This window comes from Rhineura floridana, chromosome 1 (assembly GCF_030035675.1).
Source record: "Rhineura floridana isolate rRhiFlo1 chromosome 1, rRhiFlo1.hap2, whole genome shotgun sequence".
NCBI lineage: Eukaryota > Metazoa > Chordata > Lepidosauria > Squamata > Rhineuridae > Rhineura > Rhineura floridana.
The window spans coordinates 274565204-274590467 of NC_084480.1; the positions used below are offsets into that span (position 1 = coordinate 274565204).

Sequence of the window (25264 nt, forward strand, 5' to 3'; positions counted from 1 at the left end):
TAAGATAATGTTGTTTCTATTTAATTTAATTTTTGGATATTGTATTGTTTATATTGTATCTTATTGTATTTTTATACCTGTGTTTATTTTTCTTGTAAGCCGACTTGTTTATATTGTATATAAGAAGAAGAAGAAGAAGAAGAAGAAGAAGAAGAAGAAGAAGATTCCAGGGCTGTCCTGTCCAATTAACACTAAACCCTTTAGTATTGCTCATGTACTTAACACTGCTTGTGGACGTGGGCTGAGTGCTTAACAATACATTATAGCACAGATGGGGAACCCGTGGCCCTCCAGACACTGTTGGACTCCAGTTCTTATAAGTCCCAGCCAGTATATCCAGTTGTCAGAGGAAAGGGGAGTTGAAGGCCACCAACGACTGGAGAGCCACAGGTTCTGCTCTACCAATTTGAACCCTAAATAGGAGGGCACATGACTTCAGGTTGTTAATAACAGCATGAAGGAATGTTTGAAGAAAAATAATAGCTCTATAATGATCCAGCACTATTTGTTAAATTATGTGTCTCTATGCTACTTCAGAAGAGTAACATAGGAAAAATGAAAACTATAAGTTGCATGTAGGTGGTCAAGAGTGCCTTGAAAAGCTTCTGAAATTCTCACTACATGAGCTGCAGCCATTTTCGCATGTTCTTAAATTGTATACACACAAAGAAGAAAAGGGTGAGATCCTGTCCACTTTCTCAGCTGCAAACCTGCATGTGCTTTGAACAAAACCTAGATGAAAACACCTTGTGCACACATATGACAAAGTGTTTCTCTGTAATATCAGTCACTGCTGCCATATTCAACCTTGCTTTGAAGCCAAAGGCACTTCAAAATTATGGGCTCTCTCATGAGTAGGAAAATACACTCATTAAGTCGACTGCTCAATGCCAGCTATACTTAATTCTGTGATTTCCATGCATCTCAGTTGCAATATATAGCATGGACCTAAGATGGTTAGTTTGGTCCCTGCACACTCAGTAACTATGGTGCTACATTGAATTGATGCACAAGGTAGAGCAGGCATGATGAACCAAAATGGATGACCCCTTTGTTCAGTTTGTGTCAATCACAGGGGAAACTGCTTGGAATCTTTGTGTGCATTTTTACTGTTGCCAGCAAGAAAAATGTGCATCACTGGCAACCTGATAAGGAGTTATAGTACACAGCTGTGTGAAGACAAAACAAAAGTGAAAGCACAACATATTTTTGCAGGCCAGGGCAGTATTGAACTGTGTCAAAGGTGCCTGTGTGGAAAATCACACAAAGGTCTCAGTCACTATTCTTTGTCCCCCTCCCAGATAGAATCATAGTCTACATATGATTAAGTATTATGGGGGTTCACCCATATTCAATGAAATTCATGTAGAATTTATTGGATAATTCGAACCTCCTGATCCAGTTTTCTGACTGGTGTAAAGTGTATTCAAAATTTGGGTAAGTTAGATTTTCATGGGAGGGAAGGTGAGATTTGCCTTTTGGATTACTTTTTCTTCTTTCTTCCCTGCCTCTATTGGCCACGCTTGCTGCTTCGCACACTTCACCTAAGCTGAAGGCCACAAGGGCCTGAGCATTTGACTTGGATAGGTAACTATGATTTTTCTTGAATTAATACATTAGGAATACATTACATTAATACATTACTGAGAACTAAAATACACAAGTAGTGGGGTTGAAGGGAGCTAGGTGGACAATATAATCATTTATCTAGAATGTTTGCTTTCTGTCATCCTTATAATTATAATGTCAATGTTACTAGTTCATATTTTTATCCTTTCATCCTTCGTTCATTTCATTAGTTGGCTTAAGTACATTATGTATATATTCAATTATTTCATGTCATCATTCCTATAACGCCATTAAGCTTATGCAAATATATGCATCTCATTGCTTTAAAATGTTTTCTAATATACTTTAAGTTGCTGCAATTTCAATATGATCTTTGTTCTATTTTCCATCAGTAAATAATTTCTAAACTTTGTTCATCAATAAACTGGTGTATTCTTTTCAGTTACAGTTCTGAGTTTGTGGTTTTTCCATTGGTCATGCTTTCCTCCCTAATCCACTGGGTTGCTGCTGAGGAACTTGAACCATGATTGGATGATCCAATGAAGGTTGATGCATAGGCCAGAATTTGGCATGGTATGCATAGGCCCTGATTGGATCTCCTGATTAACAGGAAGAATGGGTGAGACAATCAAGAGCAAGCACTCCACAAATCCAATTTAAGTAGCTTATAAAGTAATCAAGAAAATGAGTAAGAAAGAAGGTTGCATGAAAAAAGAAAGATAAGCAAAACTGCCAAACGAATCCTTTCACTAGGTTCAATGGACTTACAGCAATAAGGAAAAAAGTTGGAACCTAATCTTGAGCTGCTTCAGTTCAGTTAGTGGTGAATGGAGACAAAGAACATAAAAAAACATCCATTTAAGAGGTGGAAGCCAAGTAGATGTCTCCTTCTTTCCCTCACTCTGTGGGACCCTCCAGACTGTTGTTGTTGTTGTTTTGGCAGGTGATTACTGCAACATGTTGTTGTCACAATTATAGTGTATTAGCGGTGGATTCATGCTGGCCCATTCACACGGTTGTTCTGTGAGGCTTCCTCAATGTTACTGCATTATTGCCATCTGGAGGGGCACTACAGTGCAACAAAAGCAGGACAAAACAACAACCCTGGAATATTTGTCATATAAAAAGTTACAGGATTTCAGCAGGAAGCTACGGGACGTGCACCGATTGGAAATGAAGCAGTATGTGTCCACTCCAAAACTATAGCAGGCGCAAACAACACAGAATGAGGGATGGGGTTCACTGCATAGTTCCGATCTGCTTATATTCCAATAGTCCACCATTTGATCCTGATCTGCCCTGGCTCTGGTGCTTGCCAATTCAATCTGCTGTGTGTTTTGGGGGTGATTCAATCCGTGTTTTCTTTTTTTGGTGGCATTTTTTTATAATTATTAATGTAAATACTTTTGTAAATGATGACAGTATTTGACGTGGATTTTTAGCTCTGGGGAAAATTGTGTAATTTTTAGGTAGCTTACATGAATGATCACAGTGTTTCATGTGTTTTTATTTCCATATGTACATATCAATGAGGCAGATAATTGCCTTTGAGTCTGTCTCTTGCCTCAGGCTAACTGATGTGCTGCTTAATGATTCCCCTCCCTTTCACTATTCACTATTCTTGAATTAGTTTGTCAGCAGCACTGCAGCATCACCACCACCACCACCACTAGTACCACTTTGTATGTTTATTCACAGACACACACACACATTTAGCACAGAGAAAGAAAGAGAGACTTTGGTTAGCTCAGGATAGCAGCAATGAAAGCAGTATGGGGGTGGGGGCAGGGGCAGGGAGGGTAGCATGGGTCAGTCTCATCTTTGTCATGTTTCCCAAGAAAGAAGATGGAGATTCAGAATGCTCTGAGATGTCTTGTTTGAAAAACATGAAATTGCAGGATGATTTGAGAATTAACATTGATTACATATATAGCCTAGGGCAGACCAGACAGCCAATATTTTTTGCGTTATATTGTGATAGAGCCATGACAATTACAGCCACGGTCCACTGCAAGAAATCAGTGCCAGTCCAAAAGGATAGCAAACTGTCAAATTCAGTCGGAATCCAGTACCAAGTCTGATTTAGTGGATATTCTCCAACATCCTTAGATGGCACATAACCACCCCAATACCATCATGACTACAAATAATCATGAATGCACAACAAAGAGGACACCTGGAGGGACTCTATTATGCCAAACACTGTGCCTGTATGAGGACTGGTACTGAAGATTGTAGATGGAGTTCAGGAGAGGGAGAGGACTGGCTTTTCACTACACATACGCACTCTGCATGACTGAGAAGCCTGCATTTTTCAGGGTTCCAAATCACACATGCTAGATAGCCTACAAGCATATTGCACATGTGCTGTGAACAATTTAATAGTGAATATGTGTGGGTCAAGGGATAGTATAGCATGGCTGCATTCATTGTACACAATTTAAGGAGATGTATGTGTGTGAGAAAGAGGGAGAGATAGAAGAGCAAAATAATGATTTCTCCTATAAAACAGATCAGGTAGAAGATGCAAAAACACCCACAACCCTGAGCGAAAGAAAGCACATGCCTGGATATTTGCATAGGACAAGATATGCACTGTGGACTGTGGGCAACAGTGCAAACTTTGTACTTGACAGACAATATGGCATCACTGACTTTAGTCAAACTTGCAACTGCATTGCAAACACAGCCATATACATTTGCAGTCAATAGGATGGGGACACATCTGGTAATTTTGTGCACAGGTAGATCAATATTATAGTAATGATCAGAAAATCAGCAATCATTTCTGCCCTGGAAAATCTGAATTATCAATAGTGGTGCCATACAAATCACTGCTATTATTACCTTTTGCCAAAGAGCATTCTTACTCGGATGGTCTCAAAGAATGAGAGGCACAAAGTAGATAATGATGAGATGTCTTTTATTTGAAGTCACATCTATTGGGTATAGTGTGCAAGCTTTCAAGTACTTTAAAAACTGTCCCATATGCACACCTTTGCTTACTGATGTGCAATAACTCAGCTCATGTCGTTGATCCAACACATTGCTTACACTCAGACCCTAGGGTGACTAACCAGTTTTAAAAGAATATTATAACCTCAGGGCATAGGAACCAAGTGGATTGAGGCTGATGAGGATTTAGGCCAGGGTTTATCACAACATAACTCAAGGCAAAATACATACTCTTAAAAAGGGGGCTAGGGGCAAGACTTATTTTTTTAAAAGGATAATAAAGAAGGCATACAAGAAAATAATCAGAATAACAAAATGGCAAGTTGTTTACAGCCATTTTGCTCTCTCTGCTGTTCCTTTTGCAATATTGGCATCCTTCTTTCTCCTTGCTTAATCCTAGGCAATCAGGGATCACATAGTGAGTGTGATGATGTCACAATGCTATGTAACCAGTTAGTTTAACAGCCTCAAGCATTTCTTTTTTTAAAAAATCAACATACCAAGCAACACTAGACTATACTGCAGGGTTGTCATATTTTACTGTCTCTCAGCACCCTCCCTGCACCAGTACTATTAATACAGCAACACTGGGCTACTTTGCAGAGCTGATGTAAACCATGCCTTCTCAATTGTAATACTGTCTCCCCAATGGGTATACTAATGATGGATTTTATTTGCATTTGTATTAAAAGATTTTTTTTAAAAAAATTACATAGAAAAAAATCATGAGATTAAACCTGAGTTAGAAATAGCATGAAGCTTCTGTCTCTGCTACTTCCATTTGCTTTGGGGTGGACATGCTACTGCTCAGTCACAGCTGCACTAAAATACTTGATTTTTCCTATATTTTTTCTGGACAGTAATCACTTCTCTATCAGAGAAGGAAAAAACAGCTTCAAAATGAACCAGGAAATAATGATGATGATTGATGATGATGTCACTTTCCTTGCAAAGCAACCCAAAGCAACTTAAAATAAGATTAAAACCAAATATAACAAATAATCACATTAAAAGAACAAACCCAGCATGACCTAAAAACATGACAATACAAATTAAAAGAATATGAGAACTGAAACACTGCCATCCTTTGAAATTCACACTTTTGCAATGTGGATTGCCAACCAATGTTTACACAAATGCTTATGTTAGGAGAAAGTGTGCATAAAAATGAATCTATTCATGAAAATAACATATAAAATGCATTATATGACAAGAAATTGCTTGCAAAAATTATGCACATTAGTCAAAACCGTCTATGAAAATGTGGGGGGGGGGTTAGGAGAAATGGGCAATATTCAAAAAGGGATCCAGAAATTACAGGCCAGTTAGCTTAACTTCTGTCCCTGGAAAACTGGTAGAAAGTATGATTAAAGCTAGATTAACTAAGCACATAGAAGAACAAGCCTTGCTGAAGCAGAGCCAGCATGGCTTCTGCAAGGGAAAGTCCTGTCTCAGTAACCTATTAGAATTCTTTGAGAGTGTCAACAAGCATATAGATAGAGGTGATCCAGTGGACATAGTGTACTTAGACTTTCAAAAAGCGTTTGACAAGGTACCTCACCAAAGGCTTCTGAGGAAGCTTAGCAGTCATGGAATAAGAGGAGAGGTCCTCTTGTGGATAAGGAATTGGTTGAGAAGCAGAAAGCAGAGAGTAGGAATAAACGGACAGTTCTCCCAATGGAGGGCTGTAGAAAGTGGAGTCCCTCAAGGATCGGTATTGGGACCTGTACTTCTCAACTTGTTCATTAATGACCTAGAATTAGGAGTGAGCAGTGAAGTGGCCAAGTTTGCTGACGACACTAAATTGTTCAGGGTTGTTAAAACAAAAAAGGATTGCGAAGAGCTCCAAAAAGACCTCTCCAAACTGAGTGAATGGGCGGAAAAATGGCAAATGCAATTCAATATAAACAAGTGTAAAATTATGCATATTGGAGCAAAAAATCTGAATTTCACATATACGCTCATGGGGTCTGAACTGGCGGTGACTGACCAGGAGAGAGACCTCGGGGTTGTAGTGGACAGCACGATGAAAATGTCGACCCAGTGTGCGGCAGCTGTGAAAAAGGCAAATTCCATGCTAGCGATAATTAGGAAAGGTATTGAAAATAAAACAGCCGATATCATAATGCCGTTGTATAAATCTATGGTGTGGCCGCATTTGGAATACTGTGTACAGTTCTGGTCGCCTCATCTCAAAAAGGATATTATAGAGTTGGAAAAGGTCCAGAAGAGGGCAACCAGAATGATCAAGGGGATGGAGCGACTCCCTTACGAGGAAAGGTTGCAGCATTTGGGGCTTTTTAGTTTAGAGAAAAGGCGGGTCAGAGGAGACATGATAGAAGTGTATACAATTATGCATGGCATTGAGAAAGTGGATAGAGAAAAGTTCTTCTCCCTCTCTCATAATACTAGAACTCATGGACATTCAAAGAAGCTGAATGTTGGAAGATTCAGGACAGACAAAAGGAAGTACTTCTTTACTCAGCGCATAGTTAAACTATGGAATTTGCTCCCACAAGATGCAGTAATGGCCACCAGCTTGGATGGCTTTAAAAGAAGATTAGACAAATTCATGGAGGACAGGGCTATCAATGGCTACTAGCCATGATGGCTGTGCTCTGCCACCCTTGTCAGAGGCAGCATGCTTCTGAAAACCAGTTGCCGGAAGCCTCAGGAGGGGAGAGTGTTCTTGCACTCGGGTCCTGCTTGCGGGCTTCACCCAGGCACCTGGTTGGCCACTGTGAGAACAGGATGCTGGAGTAGATGGGCCACTGGCCTGATCCAGCAGGCTCTTCTTATGTTCTTATGTTCTTAAAATCTTGGAGAATTTTCATGAGTTTTTTTTTAAAAAAAATTACAAATTGCTGCAGAAATGTGGAGAACTGAATTGAAGATCAGAAAAATGAGAAAGTAAGAGGACTGAAATGGACAGATGTTGCCATCCCTATGCCTTGCTAGTCACTAGCCATCTGCTGGGAAAGGGTCATGGTCTCTGGCTACATTGCTGCTTGGTTAAAACCCATACATTTCACATTACATATAGAGGATTGCACTGAGTAACTTTTAATGCTAAGAAATGATCCTGGGAGGCATTGTCCAGCTGTTGACCCCATACAATATTTTGTCTAGAAACAGCTTACAGTGTATCGAGGTCATTTCCCCTCTACCTTATTCGACCACTTGCAGCTTTTGAAGTGTTGTTCATAACATGCACCACTGGAGGGCAGTGAAACTTAATTAAACGTTAATAACAGAGAAGCTAAAAGGGACTTGGGATAATAGTATGGCAATAAAAGAAGCTGGAATAATTTTATAATGATGTTTTTGACTAATTAGGTCAGAAGTTATGTGTACAAGGCTGAGGTTTCACGATACATTTGGTGTCCAGCTTCTACGCTCGGGATGAAAGAGTTAGAAGCGCTGTTGCAAGCCATGCTGTTCCTTACAAATTAGGTCCTGCAGAATCCAATCACTGGCAAAATAAAATGCAGTAGTGGTAGTTTTTCATGATTCAGTGGACTTGGAGCCCATTATCAGCCACAGAATTTATTCCTTCCTCCCTGCTCTATGCTAAGTTGTAAAAAGCAGTACAAGCAGGAGAATAAGGAAACATCATTTGAAAAATATTTTCCTCAAACCAAAACCACAAGTCTTGATGTTATTGAACAGAGTTGTGGTTTCTCTTTATGCCCAAAAGAAAAAAGAAGAAAATTACAAAACAAACACATTTAATAAATATGTTTAATAAATACATGACCTGCTCTGCATAAAATAAAAGGATACCCCCCCCAATTCTGGATAGAAATGATTCCCTTTGCTGTGTCAGTTTGGGCTGGGCTCTAACATCACCCGCATTATAACTGCGCACCCACAGTATTACTCTGGCAGGATGTACTATATAAATAAAAGATTGCCAGTCAAGACAGAACAAAAGGGCAGCTGGTTTTTATAATCCTGTTAAAATAATATTGTTTAAAATAATATTGCTATAATTCTCTACAAAAATAGCACTCAAGAAAAGGGGATGCAGAAAATGGAGAAAGGAGTTTCTGGAGAAGAAGGATGAACTAGAGTTGAAGCAAAATTCCTCAGAAGACAATTTTCTGATAACATTACTGAGATTTTTCTTTTGACACACTCAGAGAGAGGGGGGTTACTTTGTAGATTTTTCTCTGAATATTCTCCACTGTTTTTGTGGTGTGGACACACCCACCCAATGCCTGGAATGATGCTAAGTCTGGGGCATTGGGAAGGATTCAAAATGGTAGCCAGGCTGCCAAGACAGTTATTGCTGCTGCCAGTTGTAGGGCAGGGGTGGGGGTGGGGAGAGAGATTTGGAACTATAAGTGGTCACCACCAGAGCTCACTTCTGAATGCTGCACCATGGCTGCCAACATCAGTCCACGGCAGGAGAGAATGGTGGTGCCTGTTAAGGTTGTCACTAACATGTGCCGCTTGCATTTGTTCTGTGAAAGATGCCAGCTATAGGTCCAGCTGGGGATAGTTGGAGAATGAAGGTGGCAGCGGAGGCGAGGACTGGCATCTCAAAGGCCCAAGGGACAGCCAGAAAGTAGGGGAAGAACAGTGAGGTGCAGCAGGAACCACAACCAAGCAGGCTCTTGCCTGAGCAAGAGGAGGGAAGAGGGGAGCAGAGTCTCAGTGAGGTGGCAGAGGCTGAGCTGCCTTTTGGCTGCACCCCAGGAGAGACAGCCAAGTCACCCATCCAGAGGTCAGTCTCATCTTGATGTTGGAGAAAACCTACTTGTCCCATACCAAGACAAACTAAAGAAGACCCACCACAACACTTCCTGTGGATTTGTTATCCTACTCCCTTACTAGGAAACTAGGATATAAACATAAGAGACCCAGGACCTCAAGGGTGTCGAAGATGGAAGGGAGGGACACATGGGAGAGGCTGGGTCTTGGAGAAAGGTCTGACTCAGAAAAACACAACTGGGAGATTTTAGAAAAATTGAAGTGGCTCACACCCTGAGGGCTGAGGCATGCCACTCAGATGCGGATATTATTCTTGTAGAAGATTCCTTTACTGCCACGATGGGTCTAATTCTAAACTGACTTATCCAGCTCTGTGCCATGAAGGGGTCTGATCCTGAATTGAATTCCATGCTAGGAAATCCAAGTTAGGGATCATTAAGTTAGGGAGTAAAAGAAAACGGAATTGAAAATAAAAATGTCAATATAATGTCATAATATAAATCTATGGCAAGACCACCCTTGGTACACAATACACAGTTCTGGTCACATCACCTCTAAAAGGATATTGTAGAGCTAGAAAAGGTTTTTAAAAGGGCAACCAAAGTAATCAGAGTGTTGGAACAACTCCTGTGTGAGGAAAGATTACAACATTTGGAATTTTTTTGTTTAGAAAAATAGTGATTAAGGGGGAATATGACAGAGGTGTATAAAGTTATGCATGGCGTGAAGAAAATGGATTGAAAGACTTTTTTTCCGTCTCTCATATACTAGAACTGGGAGTCATCCAATGAAGTTGAATGTTGAAAGATTTGCGACCCACAAAAGAAAATACACAACACATAGTTAAACTATGGAATTTGTTAATGCAAGACACAGTGATGGCCACAAACTTGGAGAACTTTAAAGTGGGATTAGACAAATTCATGGAGGATTCTGCTAACAATGGCTGCTAATGTTACATCCACCAGCAGAGGCAGTATGGGAAATAGGAAATTCACGTGGGGAGAGTACTATTGTGCTCATATCCTGCATGTAAACTTTCCGTAGGCCACTGTACAAACAGGGTACTGGATTAAATATGCCTTTGATTTAATCCAGCAAGGCTCTGCTTGCATTCTTGCTCACCTGGCTCCAAGCTGCAAATGAGCCTTATCCCTGACTGACTTCCCAACAAGAACTAGCCAATAAACATGTACTGTATTGCCCTGCTAAGTCTGCCCATTTCTTTATAGAGTTGATGGAAACTTGTGGATTTGACATTTCTCTCCCCACTCGCAACACAGAGGAACTAAGACAGAAGCTAGGCAACTGCCACTCCAAGTGGCGAGCCCCACCTTTAGAAATTATTGAAGAATTTATCTTCCCCCCTGGAGAAAATTTATAAAATGCCCCCTGCCAACTTCTTTGCCCACAAATCAGGAGAAGAATTTTAAGAGGCCATTTTTGCACAGCACTATGATGAAGTGCCTTCATGCAAACCAATCTAAACAGGCGCTAATGGCTGGTATTATCCTATACTATGGGTAGCCAACATGGTGCCTTCCAGATGCTAGTGAACTACAATTCCCATCATCCCTGACAATTAGTTGTGCTTGCTGGGACTGACTGGAGTTGTAGTTCAACAGCATCCGGAGGCCACCATGTTAGTGACTTGTTTGTTAACTTCAGTGGGATGTGGCTACACTTTTCCAGCTGGAGATATAGGAAGCTTTCAAACTCTTACAGTACATTTCCATGGGAAAGTAACCGTGCTGGTACTGAGGAAGCTGCCTGATATCATCCAATCCATTTGTCCATTACTTACCCTGACTGGCAGCAGCTCTGCGGGGTTTCAAAGAGGTATTTCTCCCAGCCCTAACTGGGGATGCAAAGGACTGAACATGGGACCTTTTGCATGCAGAGCATGTCTCCTACCAGTAAGCTTTGGCCACCTTTCCCAAATGCTTCTGCTTTTCACACGCCGTGCACTAGAAGCTGAACTGGGACAAATAAAATGAAGGGCAATGAAGCCTAGAAATGACAAATGGGGAATCAAAATTACGTACTGGTGATTAAGTACATCACTGTGATGCTTTAAAGCTGGTGCGCCTAACTGCACAACCATTTTTGTGTGTACTGACATTCTAGTTTCCTACTTGAATTCATGGCAGGATTCAAGGTAGACATGATAGCTTGCTATATCAGGTGGCAAAGGAGACCATAGACTTTGTGATATCTGTCCAGTCACAGGGAGGACCATTGCAGGAAAGTGAGTTCCTTTTTCAATTTGGCATTAATTTTCCCATGACGAAAAGCCTAAATGCAGTCCTCCCAAGAGATTTAACCTAGAATGAGATGCAGATTACACAAGCTGTTTCCAGTATGTGCAATAGACCCTGTTTTATTGCAAACCTGGGTATTTTCTAATTTAATGCCCTAGCAACAATCGCAACCTGCCTTGCTAAAGTAGCAGTAGAATTGAGAGTAGAAAAAAAAGGTTTTTTAAAAAATCTCAGCAACAGCATCTAGGAAACCATCATTATTATCTACAACACTGCAGGAAAAATTCATTCCACAGAATAATGTTTGGATTCCTCCTTGCAATGAAACAAGTGATTACACTAAATTGTTTCCTAATATCATAGTCTTTGTGTAAATGAAATTCAGTGTTAGAATGTCACCTATCTGGGGGGAAAAATGACTGTATGTTAGAGAAGCACTAAGGCTGAATCATATTTCTTGTCAGACACTCAAAAGCATTTTTATGTTCTTATGGAATTATATTATATCCAAAAGAAAATAAATAGGCAATTGTATGCTGAAGAAGGATCTTGAACAAACAAGGAGGGTGGGGAGAGAGACCCTGATGAATTGCATTGTATCTGCATATCTGTTCCCTAGATCCATCCCACTTCCATAGACTCCATATTGCTGGTATGGGAGGTTTTCAACTGGGGAGGAAAAAAGGAAAGAAGCAGTGTTTAAGTAGTAAGTAGGAAAGAGCCAGTGTGGCTTGGGTTGCATACTCCACATACATTTAAAGCTCCTTTAAGACAGATGAGTCCCCCCCCCAAGAATCCTGGGAAGTATAGTTTGTTAAGGGTGCTAGGAATTGTAGCTCTGTGGATGGTAAACTAGTTTCCAGGATTCTTTGGGGGAAGTCATGTGCTTTGAATATGCTTTAAATCCATGGGGTGCATGCAGCTTAAACCACACTGGCTCTCTCACACTCACTCCTCAGAATGCCAGACCAGGAGTTATAAAGCCGGGTTGCAATCCCCACTTGAAGCTCCCAGTCATCACCTCTCATACTAATTTATCTCACATAAATTTTTGTGAACATAAAAGGGGGAGAACACCCCCACTGATCTGCACTCCTTGAAGGAAGAATGGGATATAAAGGTAGATAATGATGATTAAATATAGAGTTCTAGTGCCTGGGAAGGAGGTGGACTTCCTTCGCTAGAGATTTTTTTAGCTGAGGCTAGATGGCCAGCAGTCAGGGATGCAGATGCTGCAGGGGTGAATTTCCTGCAGGGGGTTGGTCATCTAGGTCATTCAAGGTCCCTTCCAGCTCCATGATTCAAAATGGTGGGAACAACAGAGGCGATAGAGGCCCCAATTTCTCTCTGCATGAAACCTCAGAAAGGGAGCAGCACAGAGTATTAAGGGTAGTGGACATCATTTATTTATTTATTTATTTTATTTGTATCCCGCCCTTCCTCCCAGCAGGAGCCCAGGGCAGCAAACAAGCACTAAAACACTTTAAAACATCATAAAAACAGATCTTAAAATACATTAAAACAAAACAGCATTAAAAACATTTAAAAAAAACACAACTTTAAAAAAGGGTTAAAAACATTATTAAAAATATATTAAATGATTCTGACACAGATGCAGACTGGGATAGCTCTCAACTTAAAAGGTTTGTTGAAAGAGGAAAGTCTTCAAAAGGTGCCGAAAAGATAGCAGAGATGCCACCTGCCTAATATTCAAAGGGAGGGAATTCTGGGGGACCCCCATAAGTACCTCTGCAGAAAGAAGGAGTGCTGGGTGTTCTTTTGTGTGGAGCAGACCTACAGAGTTCCCTAATCTGAGAGCACCCCCCCCCCAAAAAAAAATACCACCCTTGAAACTAGCTTGAGAAGAATTACCTCAGGTGACCAGAGAGGTATGAATTGTTGTTCCTGTAATTTAAAATGTTTAAGGGCAAGCTGACCGATGGACATGGATGGCTTAGACTGGGGGTCACTAACCTGGCATCTACATCAGGTAGCCCAGAATCTGAGCTTTCATTTTAAAACAAAATCTCTAGCCCTCCAAGAAAGAATGTTATGAAGAAACATGTGCAGGTTCCCTTCTAAGTGGCTTAGGTGAAACCAGCCAGCCTGGCTGATCCTGCCTGTCAGTGTTATTAGCCAGTGAGTGAAATCAGAGCTGGGATTTATGAGTAAGTTGTTTGGATACCAGGCAATAGGAATCCCTGGTGTCCTAAAGAGCTGCTGTTTTGCCCTCCCTTCTAGCGCATGTTTCCTGCTTCTGTCGTTTTCCCTGGTCCTTGGAATCTCCATAGTTTGCCCTTCCTTTTTCCCTAGCAGCCAGGATGCATCTTTTCTGTGCTGGGTTCACATATCATGATAAGCCCAGTCGTATGAGGCAACAATGACAACATCATCCTAGGCTGGTGCACCTAGATTTTCTGAGGCATAGCTAAGCCCTGAAAGTTCAGAAACAAAACTTTCCATAAGAGAATCAGGGCAGAAGTATCTCGTGCAGAAACTTCCTCTTTCCAAGCTGGGATTTAAAATGCAATTTCTGTTTTGCTTCAATCAGCAAGCAATAAAATAGAATTACTGAACCCGCCAAAACAGATCAATGGCCTAACCTTATTTAATAAACTATGTGAGCTTTTAAAGTCCCAAACATCTACTGCTGTATACATGCACAACTTGCATTCCTAAATGTTAACAGTCCACTAGACCAATTGTGCAGATGATTTAGTCATTATGAATAAACATGGTTTTCTGATCCATTTTGAGTCAGTGAAATTAGGATATGTAACTTCAGACTCCTGCAGATCACTAAGAACCCCAGGGAAATAGCATTCATATTTTTAAGCCTTGGATGCTCAACAATAACAAAATCCACAATTAACATTTTTGCCCAGAAAAATGGAGGAAGGCCATGTACATGATTGTAAAACCAAATAGGAAAAAGGAGTGGCTGTCGTTACATCATTCTTGCACAATTCCTCTGGGCTCCTACTGGGAGGATGGGCAGGATATAAATTTAATAACTAAATAATAATAAACAATAAAGCTCTGCAAAGAGGCTCTTAAAAGCATAAACGATAATTCAATGGTAAAGCATACACTTTGCATGTATAAAGATTTAGACTCAGTTCCTCTTGTCCCATCTCAGGCTGCAAAGGTAGAAAACATCTCTTCTAGAGACCCTAGAGAGCAATTGCCAGTCAGGATAAAGGCCCCATCTGCTCTACACATTCAAAGCAGTAGCATACCACTTTAAACCCTCATGGCTTCCCCTAAAGAATCCTGGCAACTGTAGTTTGTTAAGGGGCTGACAGTTGTTTGGAGACTCCCTATTTCCCTCACAGGACTACAGTTCCTAGAGAGGTTTAATAATCAATCCTCTTCCCAGGGACCTCTGGGAAGTTCATGTGAGAAGTACCGATGTAATCAAAGTGGCCATACATTTTTGGTGTGACATGGAAGCCAACCACAGAACCTTGGCTTGGGCCTCACTAAGATATCTGTTTGTATCTTAAATAAGATGTGTCATAATGAGTGCCCCTTCTTCCCCCACATGCATGAAATAACAGAATGACTCATCATGATCCAGTAGTGGCCACAAACTACATCTGGTTCCACCCTTTCAGAGGTCTTCCCTCTTGCCTCTTAACAAAGGTCTGTCTTCATAGCATAGCCTTGGGAAGAACTAAGAGGCTGGTGGCTTAATGCTCACTTACATAGTGGCTTTTTGTTCTTAGAGATAGTGTCTCAGAGAAAAGACATTCTTGAAATAGGTGTGGTAATTCAGTTGTGAAAAATGAGGAGTTTAAGCAGGCCCCACACCAGTGCATGTCAGTCATGTGTACTAGGATAAGCACATGGTGAGAACTGAGCTCATCTTGACTGTGGAGATAACTTTAGAAATAGTAGCCCCAATCCATGAAATAAACAACAGTCTGCATGATTCCTAAGTGCTCCACAGCTCACTGATCACAAAGAACAGATCAAGCTTAACCAACACATAAACTTTCCTGAGCAACATTCAGGAAAGGACTGTCCCTTCCCCTCAACATTTGCCCCAACAACTTCCACAGCAAAGCTCATCTCTTTCTTGGAAAAACACAGATTGTGCTGCTTAACATGGAAAATTGGCAAGAGTGTTTATTTTGAATGAGGGAGACCCTGGGCTAGATTGAGACATGCTGGGGCCCTAAACCATGTCAAGATTCAGAGGCCCCATACTATAAAAAATTAAGAGAAAAAAAGAGGTGGGAGAGTGGCAAGGAGGAGATTAGTGGAAATGATGCCTGGTATAGAACAGGACTTTAGAATATGTTGGGACATTAGCTCCCATTGTCTCCTCTTCAGGTCTGAGGTGAGGTTGGGCAACCTGTGGATGATGCAAGTAGTTCTGGAAACGATGATGATGGGATTGAGTGTGGACTGGGATGTGGAGGTCAGGGTTCAGAATTTTGGTGGTGGGTTTTATATGAAAGGTTAAACCAAATCAATTTCAATTATAATCACAGTTATCTCCAACCTATTTAGAGGCCCCTCATAATGTGAGGCACTAAGCCATGGCTTACTTGGCTTGTTCCTAAACTTGGCACTCACGAGACCCATCTTCCATTTCTAGCTTGCTGTGCAAGTTATTTATCACTTAGATTTACTTCACACAATGCCTCAGCCCTTTTCAGAGATGGAACCTGTCTGGACTAAACACACAGAAGGGGATGAGATTGTACCTTTGTTCCCTGTTTCCTACCTTCATGAATTCATATGCTCTATTGCATAGAATGAAACTGTGGAAGTCAGGAGCAACAACAGAGTGTAATCGTTCTTTGCCTCCATGCATTAAGCTTACACACTTTCTGGCCATGAGAAAGGAGTCCCAACTAGGGAAAGAAGAAGCAAAAACAACTCACATTTCTCCTACTGTAGTGTGGTAAGTGGAACTTGTAGTTTGTTAGTTCCAGAAGTCATCTGGAACTCATAGATTTCCTCATCTCTTGTGGTAAAGGTCATAGTTTTTCAGGTTATTGTCCCATTGTCCAGCAGCTCATACCATCAAGGAGAACTTCCTGATGGTCCAAGCTGTTTCACAGTAAAACAAACAGCCTCAGAAGGTGATAAATTCTTCTTCACGAGGTTTTAAGCAGATGCTGCATGGCCACCTTACTATAGCAGTAGATTACCTACATCAGCAGGGGGTTGGACTACATCAGTGTTATTAAGCCTTGGATCTCCAGATGTTGTTGGACTATCATTCTCACTATGCCTGACATTGGCTGAGCTAGCTGGATATGATGGGAGCTTTAGTCCAATGACATCTGGGGACCTAAGCTTGAAGAACTAGATCACTTTGATGTAATTTTTAATACTATGATCCTAACATAGGGATGGGGAACCTGTGGTCTTCCGGATGTAGCTGGACTTTAGTTCCTATCATCTCTGACTATTGTCCATCCTGAATGGGGTTTTGCAAGTTGTGGCCTAAAAACATCTGGAGGGCCAGAGGCTCCCCATCCCTGTTCTAACCCATTCACCACCATTTTGATGGCCTTCATTTACAGCTCTCAGGATCTGATGTAGACTTCTCTTGGACTCCTTCCCCCTCTGTGTAGGAGGCAGCTATGAAGGGGTTGTGCCAGGCATCCAGGTTGTTTCTTTCCTGGCAGCATCCCTTTTGGACATGTATGCCATCACAGGAGGGCCACTCTCCAGTGATGAGTCATTTGGCCTCATCAGAATTATCAATATTGTTAAAGAGGAAGAAAAGGCTAGAGGCACTTGACACTGAAAACGCAAACTGACTGCATTCAACTAACATGGAAGAAGTGTTATAGTGATTAATGGGGAAGAAAAACTGTTTTGCACCCAGATTCTAAATATTTACACAGGCACATCCCCCTGCAACTGTGGTGCAGCACTGCTGTGACCCCATCATTTTATGATGGATTAGTTGTTGGCATATGTTTCTTAAGCCCTCTTGTGCTGGAATAGCAAGTCTTAGGATCAAACGACTTAGAAACATATTTTCCTCCAGCACATCCAGCTTAGAAGTACCCAAGAGAGAAAGTGGTTGGCTGTCCCCCAGATTACACTGCAGTTGACTTCCTCGGTATGGAAATGTATACCTCACTTTGCATTTTGTTTTCTCTTTTCCATATTGTCTTATTGTTCTCTACCTATTCATTTTCAACTATCAAATTCTTAAAATGGAGATATGCCATTTCCCTATAGAAATAAGGCTAGAGATGCCATGAAGAGAATTATTCAAAGCAGAGCGTTAGATTTCATCTACAGGTTTTAAAAAGTCCCTATATATAACAGCAAAGGCAACCAGCTCATAAAATTATCGAATGCTTAACTTCCTTGCTTAATGAAGCAGTTCTTTGTAGCTACTCAGCATTTTTACCTTTTAAATATTGACATCAACCTCTCCACCTTCCTTTCGCATATACAAATGTGGCTGGCTTGTAATGTCCGGTTGATATAAATGTGATGCCGTTGGTCATGAAGTTATTCCCCAGACTGGAATTGTTCTTTTTGTGCAGACCAGACACCAACTCCCACTCCTTAATGTCAAATGACTAGAAGGTGATAAGTGTTAACCTCTGGGGAATGTAGTAAGTTGTCTTATACTGAGTCAGTGTATTGATCAATCTAGCTCAATATTGTCTACCCAAGGAGTAGGGAATGTGGCTCTCCACATGTTACTAGACTACAACTCTCATCATCACTCACATTTGCTCAGGCTGTCTGGAGCTGATGGGAGTTGGTACCCAACAACATCTGGAGGACCACAAGTTCCCCATTCCTGATGTACCTTCACTGGTGCGGCTGTCCATGGTTTCAGACAAGAATCTTCTCCTACTTAGAGATTCTGGAGATTGAGCCTTTTGCCTCTAAACTATGTGCTCTGCCATTAAGCAATAACCCTTCTCCATCTGATGCAATCCACCATCCTATTCCCCTTCCTATCGATTCAATGCTTATTGACTGCTCTGAAAAGAATATTGCTTTTAAAAAGATACTAATTTTGGGTGCTATTCTGTTTGAACAGCACATATATGATTTATGCATGGATTTTACAAAACCTTATCTTGTATGAGTTTAGCTTTATCATCTCTTTTGCCTGAGTAATTTCAAAAACCTGAGACTTTGAGACCCCATTTCACTTACTGAACACTCCATCAGAGGGAAGCTCTGAAGGTCATTTTTAAAAAAGGACTGTTAGTAAGCAGCTCAGCCATTCTGCCATTTTGATGATCTCCCTAAACTTCTTGACTCCAAAGCTAAAGCCTAGGCTGAGGCATCCAGGACAAGAGGAAAACAGCACTGTACACTGGCTATTTTCCTCTAGCAAATTCACTAGTAATGACTCTCACCAATTATGCAAAGAGGCATAATAACTCCAGAATATGCAGATGCCGTTCTCCCTGCCTAGTCCTTAATGCAATGAAACCATTTAAGGCTTCAGTAGTTAGCCTTCCAAGAATGCTTCCTGAGGCACCGTAACTGGTACACATGATTCAGCAAGGAAGCCAAGCTGCGAAAAGTGTCTTAAGTCGATAAATAAGTGTAAATGGTGTGTATGAGAGAGAAAGAATCACAGAATAGTACAGTTGGAAGGGGCCTATATGGCTATTGGGTCCAACCCATGCTCAATGCAGGAATCCAAATTGAAGCATACCCAACAGGTGGCTGCCCAGCTGCCTCTTGAATGCCTCCAGTGTTGGAGAGACCACCACCTCCCTAGGTAATTGGTTCCATTGTTGTGCTGATCTAAGAGTTACAAAGTTTTTCCAGCCCAAATCTGGCTTCCTGTAACTTGAGCCCATTATTCCATGTCTTGCACTCTGAAATGATTGAGAAGAGATCCTGGCCCCCCTGTGTGTGACAACCTTTTAAGTACTTGAAGATCTCCCTTCAGTCTTCTCTTCACAAGGTAAAACATGGTCAGTTCTTTCAGTCTCTCCTCATAGGGCTTTGTTTCCAGTCCCCTGATCATCCTCGTTGCCCTCCCCTGAAACTATTCCAGTTTGTTTGCAGCCTTCTTAAAGTGTAGTGTCCAGAACTGGATGCAGTACTCAAGATTAGGCCTAACCAGTGCTGAATAGAGGGGAACGAGTACTTCATGCGATTTGGAAACTGTACTTCTGTTAATGAAGCCTAAGAGAGAGAAAGAAAGGTGGTCAGATGTTTTTGTGGTCAAAATGTCTTCAGGTTTTGGTCCTGTCCAACACCCATATATGATGCACAATCAGTTCGTCCCAAAGCAATTCAGCTTGGGAGGTGGAAAGTCCCCCACCCCTCATTTAGACGTTTCCTTTTGATTATCTGGGAAAAGAAGCAATTTCAAACAGCTATCCGGATGATAAATGGATATGGATAGAATTTTGTTACACAGGTCATATTTTTGTGAACAAAGAGGAGTTGCCTCCATGCTGTGAGAAAAATCAGTGCAGCTTTCTCAAAAAGATGACCTTCTTGGTCAGGTAACACTGCTTTTGGGGGCCTGCTGTCATTAATTCCAAGGAGCACCTTGATTGGTTCCTCTACCCTCTTTCTAGCCATTGCTTAGATTGCAAGCATCTGCCTCCAGCAAAGGAAGTGAATCTAAGACAATAAAATGCATACATTTCCCCCTGAACTGCGGGGTTAAAAACATTAGCGTAAATGGTGGCTGAAAATCTGAGATTAAAGCATGAATCTCATTCCAGTTCACTTGTGACTCTGAGTGGGGGTGGAAATGAATTGACGTCTCTAGACCACAGTGCCTTAATGCAATCATCCATACAGCAAATTACCTGGAATGATTAGATTGCTGAAGTGTACCCATGGGTCCCTACCCATTATGTACTGGGGTGCTGGAATCTCTGCTCTTTCAGTGGCAAGAAAAGCTAAAATTAGATGAGATATTACCATTCTGAAACAACCACTAGAAACTGTGATATATCTCCACCACTGTTCTTCTACTCTTTTCTTTCTTTCCCCCGAATAGCGCTCGGTGTCTGAGACCATTTTACTCATTCCTCACACAGGAAAGAAAGTAAACACAGCTGTAAGATTTTAATGGCTTGAAGATAAGTGTACATATTTTTCTTGTTTTTGGTATCGCAGGCTGTTGACTGAATTTCAAAGTGAGCAATAACAGGAGAACTGTGAGCAATTGTTCCGATGCAGGGCGCATATTAATACCCAGGCAGAACATACCAATGGTGAAGCATTGCTATTGCCATCTTTCTAGGCAATGAAATCGACACAAATTGCTAAATTGTTGAAGTACTGTACATTTCTGGAGAGACAGATGGCAATTTCTAAGGTAACTGACCCATATCACAATTATGACTGTAGCTGGCCCAAAGCTTGCTTGGAGTTTGAAAGACAATGCAGTCAGTGCTCGAAGTATTAAAAAAAGAAGAAAGAAAAGGTAACACTGATTTTAGACTAGGACAAACCTATTTAAGCAAACATTTATTTATTAGTTACATCTATATCCCACCTTGCTTTCTCCATGGAACCCAAGGCGGCATACATGTGGTTCCCAGGTAGTCTCCCATCCAGGCACTGACCAGACCCAGACCTGCTTAGCTTCAGCAAGGTGGTGGCCTCATGTGCCTTCAGGGTGTGTGTGTGTGTGTGTGTGTGTGTGTGTGTGTGAGAGAGAGAGAGAGAGAGAGAGAGAGAGAGAGAGAGTACACATGTGTGTGTTTACTGTTTGTACATTATCGTTCACTGTCTTTTAAAAAAATTATTTATTTCAGTCCGATTGCTCTGAAATAAAGAAGTTATTATTTCTTCACCTCTAAAAGAAGGTTTTAACTTTAATTAGTATATGTGCACTAGGGATATGTGAGAATTTCAATTCAGTTCACATTTCAAGCAGAATCTATCAAATTCACACTTTCCAAAACAATAGGAGAACTGAAACACGGCCCTCCTTTGAAATTCGCACTTATCCGAATTTTGAGATGCAGTTCGCCATCCCAAAAATGTTCACAAAAATGCATATGGTTGGGGAAAGTGTGCATAAAAATTAATATATGAGTGAAAATAATATCCAAATTATAAGACGAGAAGTGGCTCGCAAAAATGTGTGCATTAGTCAAAACTGCCTATAAAAATGTGTTTATTAGGAAAATTTTGCACTAAACTGCTGGAGACTTTTCATGAGGATTTTGTTTTTTAAAAATCAAAAATTGCTGCACAAATGTGGAGAACTAAACTTAAGATTAGAAAAATGAAAAACTGAGAGAACCAAAACTGACAGATCTTTGCATCCCTAATGTGCATCCTGTTGTGAATAATATTAACACGTTAAGGCCAAACTTTTTAACATACTCAAATTAAAACGCACACATGTAGAAGCTGCATGTACATAACTTGATTCCTTATCACTTGATTGCTCAATGGTAAGGCGGCACAGTGGTTTCAGGTCTGAGGCATGTCTGGGCACAGCGTCTTCAGTAGGCCCTAGCTGCAGGCTTACCTGCCAACAACAGCAGCATACAGTTTTCAGACACCTTTTTAACAATCGCTCTCAGTGCTCCATAGCCATGCTACACTGGGGGCATTGTGAGACATTTAAAATGGCAGTTACAGAAGAGGATGGAGGTAAGGCGGGCATCAGAGCCAGCGTGCCTTGCTGAGGCTTTGGGGTCCCAGCAGCTATATGAAGGTGCTGAGTACTAATGCCAGCCTGTATCTGAACTAGGAAATCTTCAGAGTAGACTAAGCCAAACTAGGCTTTGAGCTTTGAGTTTATTGTCTTCTTAGGAAAAGATTAATTACACTGTGACCTTCATAGAGCCATTGTCACTGTGCAACTATACTTCGTTAATACGTTGTTGACATCCCAGTGGGACTGCAGATCGCAAGCTGAACTGGCTTTTACTTTTTAGCTTTTACTAGATATTGCTCTAGCCCCACTGCCATACTGAGTGGCTTGTGCCAGTAGGTTATACAGATCCACTGTATAAAAATAAATTAAGAGATGACGAAGTATTAACTCTGCACATTTTTAAAAAGGTATAAAAAATACATGTGTGTGATGGTAGGGTCTGAACAACCAAGAGAAGAAAAACTTTAGTAGGTACACCAGCCCTTATGTTTTCCTAGAATATGTACCATCTGAAAATTAAGTAAAAGAGACTACTGTAGCTTTTTAGATTTTCCCACATACTGGCAGACAAGGGGTAGTTTGCCTATTGAGGTTCCTTCTGCTTCATCTTCATAATACAACGTCCCTTCTGTAACACTGGTTTGGAACCTTTGGGGGGCTTATCTGGTATCCACCTTTAAAACTGATATGCATCTGGTTGATGGCTGTTGCAGATGAGGGAAGGAACCTGGGAGAAACTTATGCTTGCCATAGGTAGGAGACGGTTTGGTATATTGGGTGTTGCTGCCACCTTCTGGAGAGCTGAGGGTGTTGTGGACTGTTGAAATCTCGCTGATGTACTCTTTCTGGCCAGGGTCAGGTGTTGGGCCTACTACACATGTTACCAAATTACTACATGGAGGTAGCAATATGTGATGATTGTACAGATACAAAATCACTGTCTGTGCATGCAGTAATTAGGTTTTTTAATTGGGGTTTAAATTGTAATATACTACAATTATATACTTGCAACATGTTAATTTCTGCACAGAAGTACTATTATTTTTGTCATATGAAGCAGCCTGTGGTGTCCGCTTCTACCTTAGTTGCTAGATTCAGTCTAAAGGAACAGCAGACTTCATCATGGACCTCCAGTCAGCACATAAGGGATAAGAGACATTCATGTAGTGATGTTACTAATGTTTGTAATAATCTTGATCTTGATTCTAAACTTGCCCAGCTCATGATGTTCTCCTGGATTTAAAAGTGAGCACCATGTTGCTGAGAGTTATTCTTCATCTCAGTTAATCAGTTGATCTTCATCTCAGATTAAAAGCAAGCTCAAGTGCCTGCATGTTCCTGTTTAGTGCCTCCAGTGCTGCAACAGCATCCCATTTGCTAGGGTCCTGGTGCATCACTAGGAGTGTCTTTTACAAACTTCAACTGATAATAGAGTTCTGGACTGGGATAGACCGACTGCAGTTATCCATGCATTGGTAATCTCAAACCTGAATTACTGCAATGCACTCTATATGGGGCTACCTTTGAGATTGGTCTGGAGGTTGCAGCTACTACAGAACATGGTGGTTAGGCTACTTGTGGGGGTAAACTATCACCAGCATATTACCACCATGTCTGTGGGATCTGTACTGGTTACCAATCTGCTACTAGGCAAGGTTCTACACAGGATACTTATAGAGACTTCCTTACCCCTTACATATCCAGTAGGTCACTATATTCTGCAGATGAATCTGTATTTATTTATTAGATTTATATCCCGCCCTTCCTCCCAGTAGGAGCCCAGGGCGGCAAGTCCCTACAATCTCAAAAGGTTGTTCCATGTTTTGTGGAACAGCATCCCTGTTGAAATATGACAGGCACTCACTTTTTGAAGTTTCTGGAAACAAGTGAAGACATTTTTGTTTCAACAAGGTTTTCCAGATAGATTAAAAAAAAAAAAGGCTTTCTGCCTTGGGTGTTTGTGCTGTCTTTAAACCTATTGTTTGTTTTTTGGGGGAGACAGGGTTCTATTTCTTTTAAACCTAGATGTGTTTATTATATGATTGTAAATCACCTTGAAATGTGTGTGAAATGTATAATAATAATAATAATAATAATAGTAATAGTAATAATAATAATAATGCACCTTGGTGCCTAATTTTTGGGGCATGATTGCTGCAAGGAAGGGAGAGGCTTGCCTTTAACAAGACCTAGGTGCTGCTGCTTCCAGGTAAATATGAAGGAAAGGGAGTGGGGAGGAACTGAGGGTAGAAATACATTTTCTGTTCTGCCGGTTCCAGTATGTCTGCACCTCTCTCTTCTGAAAACGGGGGCACATGATGCTAGTCAATCCTCGCCCCTTTTTACTGTTAAACCTAGTGGGAGGAGCTTGAGTGCATTTTTTAAAAAAATTCAGCTTCAAAGAGGTTTTGCAACTGATTGGCAGATCAATGCCTCTAGGTGTAGCTAATGTAAACACTTTGATCTGGCGACTAGCAGCCTGAGACTCTGCTGTTCTCCTTGTGGTGCCCCAGGGAGCACAGCACAGCTCACAGTTTTTGAGGAGTGGATAGGGAGAAATTAGCTGGATTTGCAGAGCTCAATTTCAAATAAAACTGGGAAGGAGGGAATAATCTATTACTATTTTCATTCCATGTTCCCCCTAAAAGGCTTCCGAGATTTGGCATGGCACACTTTCACACATCTCTGAAATCAGGGTATGTTGTGTTTGTCACGTCTATGATAGTCACATATTAGTCGATGGGAGACAAGGTGTCTCTCCAGATGTTGGACTCCTATGCGGTCAGCTAGCAGGGCCAATGGTGATGGATAATGATGGATGTGATAATCCAACAATGCTGGAGGGCCAAAACGTCCCCACCCCTGTACTAGAAGGTTTCCAGACTTGCTTACTGCCTTTATTTTCCTTATTCCAAAACAAAAGAGACCCTTTTTCCAAAACCCTTGTTTAACATACCTGGGTGTGTTGCAAGGGACAAATAATTGTTTTCTTAGTTGCCTGAGTTGCTGCTTATTTCCATGTTTAGGGTTGGGAGCTTATGCCAAAAATTAGATAAGAACTAAGCCTGTGCATTGTTTGGTTAGATTGTTGGGAGAAGAAGATTTGTGTTGGTATGAGCCAGCTCCTGATTCTGTGTGCATTCCTTGTATAGCCCACGTTTAGCTT

The 25264-nt window shown here is 41.1% G+C and overlaps 1 long non-coding RNA gene across 3 annotated transcripts in view; it reads right to left on the reverse strand.

Annotated features, from left to right (window-relative positions):
- Window positions 1–13076: 13076 nt before the first annotated feature.
- Window positions 13077–25264, reverse strand: part of LOC133372809 (uncharacterized) — a 66285-nt gene continuing 54097 nt past the window's right edge. For 2 of the 3 annotated variants that reach the window (XR_009759560.1, XR_009759558.1), the window contains exon 4: window positions 17255–19646. This is a non-coding gene — a long non-coding RNA (uncharacterized LOC133372809). Of the gene's footprint in view, window positions 16566–17254; window positions 19647–25264 lie in introns of those variants that run through there. The other variant, XR_009759559.1, reaches the window with a different exon arrangement.